This window comes from Bos indicus, chromosome 2, assembly GCF_029378745.1.
Source record: "Bos indicus isolate NIAB-ARS_2022 breed Sahiwal x Tharparkar chromosome 2, NIAB-ARS_B.indTharparkar_mat_pri_1.0, whole genome shotgun sequence".
In the NCBI taxonomy this organism is placed as follows: domain Eukaryota; kingdom Metazoa; phylum Chordata; class Mammalia; order Artiodactyla; family Bovidae; genus Bos; species Bos indicus.
In genome coordinates, this window is record NC_091761.1 from 132443865 (window position 1) to 132447388 (window position 3524).

Sequence of the window (3524 nt, forward strand, 5' to 3'; positions counted from 1 at the left end):
GCAAGCTCCAGGAGATGGTGAAGGACAGGGAAGCCTGGTGTGCTGCAGTCCGTGGGGTCGCAAAGAGTCGGACACGACTGAGCGACTGAGCAACAACAGTGTTACATAATCTGAGGTTGGCTGAAGCCACGTATATGGGGAATCACAGATACTGGGGCCCACTGTGAAGTTACAGGCAAATATCTGACTGTGCAGAGGCTCAGTGCTCCTGACCCCCATGCCATTCAAAGGTCACCTATGTATCACTCACCTGTTGTATCTTTTGTTGCATAACCTGTCTCTCTCCACTAAAATGTAGGCCCCATGAGAGTACTTTTGTTTTTTTATCAAAGTACTCCAAGTGTTTAAATTAGTTCTTGGATGAAGGTCGCTGTCAAGAAGCCAGACCACTGATTTTGAATTATTGGGAAAAATCCTGAGAAGATGGGAAAAGGCATCACCAGAGTCCTTGAGTGCTGGAACCTGGACACGATACCAGGGGCCACCAGGACACACGAGGGTGGGGCACGTTGCCACCATAGAAACAGCAGTGTTCCAAAGCTGAGGTGAGTGACAGAAGCCCAGGGTCTAGCGCATCACCTCTGCGCCTGCATCTAGACCCAGGACAGACGTGAGAGCAAAAATCTGTTGATGGAAAAAATGCAGAACGTAAACATTGAGAATTATGCTTTATTGGGGGCTTTGCAGAGGACTTCAGCCTGGATACATACTGTTGGGCAGGTCTGAGGGCTGTCCTCAGGGGTAAGGGGGGAGTTGGGATATGTAGGAGTTTTTGCAAAAATAAGCAAACAAAAAAGCCTGGGTGGTTAAACACCAAAAGATATGTGCCAGCTAAAAGAAAACCTGGTATCTCCAGCTAATAAATTTGGCGCTTTTCTATGTGTTAAAAGATGCAACAGTCTGGAGTTGATGCAATCATCCCTGTGCCTTACCTCGTGCACCTTACCTGCCTAGGGCTGGTACCCTGTTTTCCTCCGTTCTGAGTCCCCTCGGGGGCACTCTCAGGGCTGGTACCCTGTTTTCCTCTGTTCTGAGTCCCCTCGGGGGCACTGTCAGGGGTGGTACCGTTTTCCTCCATTCTGAGTCCCCTCGGGGACACTGTCAGGGGTGGTACCGTTTTCCTCCATTCTGAGTCCCCTTGGGGACACTGTCAGGGCTGGTACCATTTTCCTCCATTCTGAGTCCCATCGGGGACACTGTCGGGGTGGCTGATGGCTTGATGGCCACAACGTCTTTGTCTCCTGAGATGGCAGGGGGCATTCTTTGTCCTGAAATCCCATATTGTCAAGACCCATGGGGATCTTCAGAGGCTGTGTAATTTGCTAGGAATTTGTACCAGGAACCATGACCTGAGTAGCCTAAACAACAGAAGTATCTGCTCTCTCAGTTCTGGAGCCCAGAAGTCTAAGATCAAGGCGCCGGTGAGGTTGGCTCCTTCTGTGGTCTGTGGGGGAGGGTCCGTTCCCTCCACTCCCCAGGCTCTGGTGGTGACCTGGCCGTCTTCAGGATTGCTTGGTGTATGGAAGCATCGCCACCTCCTCTCGGCCTTCACCTTCACGTGGAATTCTCCCAGTGAAGACGCATGTGCATCTTTGTTCAAACATCCCCTCTTTCTAAAGATACCAGTCATCCTGCGTTAGGTCCACCCTAGTAACCTTATCCTAACTCATCATCCCCACAAAGACCCTCTTTTCCAAATAGAGTCACATCCTGAGGTCTTACTGGAGGTCAGGATTCAATGCAGGAATTTGGCGGCGACACAAGTCAACCCTTAATGCAGGTCTAGCTCTTCAAGGAAACTATATTCAAGACGAAAGCGGCCTGGGATGGCTGTTAATAGATAGGTTACTGTAGTGTAAAGCCTGACAGTTGTGTTGGTTTTTTGTAAGGTATTTTCCTGATAACCTTCGATTGGTGCCTGATAACCTCTGGTTGCCAGGCATCCAGGTCAAAGATAGCTATCTAGAATCAACATCTTGCCAGCCATGCCTTCATTTTATAGATTTTGGTTAATTTGACTATTTGGCCACCTGTTTTTGTGGGGGTTTTTTTTCTCTTCCTGCGCTTTATATTACTGCTCATGTATTTTAAATCCACCAACTAAGAGTGAGCCAACAAAAGCCTAGGCCCCTACCCTCAACCCAAATAAAAGCAGAACCCCAGACCCAAGATCTCAGGCTCTCTCTACCCTTGACCTCACTGTGGGGCTCCAGCTGCGGTGTGTAACTTCCAGGTCGTGTAAGTAATAAACCTTTATTAAAGGATTTCTGATAATTATCATGAATGGGTGTCACGCAATCGTAACAACCATGAGGTCTAATCCAGCCACTGCATTGATTATTGATGGGCTGAGACCACCATGCTTGCTGCTCACTGATCTCAATGATCAGTAGTTTAACAAACCAAAGTGTATTTCTCACTCATGCAAAGACCACTCCCGGACAGGGTCCTCCACACGATGACTCAGGGACCCAAGCTGCCTCCATTTCCCGGTTCACCATTCAGGGCACAGAAACTGGGGCACAGGACGCGGCCTTTGCCTCACTTCCGCCTGGCGGTGACCCTCAGCACTGATGCACACATTTTGCTGGCAAGATTCAGTCTCCTGAGCCTAACCTGGAGGGGGGCCTGGAGAATGTGGGGAGCAGGCAGAATGGGGATGGGCACCGTAGCTTCTGGTCTCTGGCTTTTGGGGGGGTGAGTGTTGGGGACTATTAACTGAAGGTCACACAAGTTAAACTCTTAGCAGTGGTGAAGGGCTTGAAAAAGGCATCTGTTTGGGAAATAGAGTCACTGTCTCCCTGAGGCTGAAGAAGAAAGAGCAATAGATCCCAGGAGCATCAGTCAGCTCCATCCCCACACAGGTGAGGACTGGGGAGGAGGGGGCAGCAGTACATGCCTGGGGTGGGAGTGCCGGGACCCCTGGACAGTCTCTGGCTTTTTCTTGAAGGGGAGGGGGAGGAAGAGAGGAAGGAGGAGCCAGAGAGAAGCTGGAGGTGCTGTTCCCAGCCAGGCGAGTAGGTGTCATCTGCGTCATGCAGCTCTTTCCCTGCTGGGGCCTCCAGGGCCCCTGGGGGCGGGACAAGCTCTCATCAGCTCCTGAGAGGTTCTCGGGGGTCCTGGCACTTTGCGGAGGCTTAGCGTGTACTTCTTGAATGACTGGTTTATGGAATGAATGAATAACACCAACTGCCCTGATTCTTATTCCCAAGTGGCTTACTTAGCAGCAGAAAGGAAAAATCCTTGGTCAGCAGCAGATGGCCCTCTCCTGGAAGTGGGTTCAGGAGGGTCACACCTGGACCCAGTTATGGGGATTTATTCACTCAGGAGGGAGACCCACAGGAAAGATGACAAAATAACCGACAATTTCGGCATCAGTTAATGGAACATAAGGATGGAAAAAACCTCAGTTCTGTACTGTTGATGAGAGGGGAAAAAAGAGGATTGCCTGGGGTGAGTAGCATGCCAAACTCTGAGTCCCCCAACTAAGGGGAGTATCCCCACCCCATCCCCTACCCCACCAA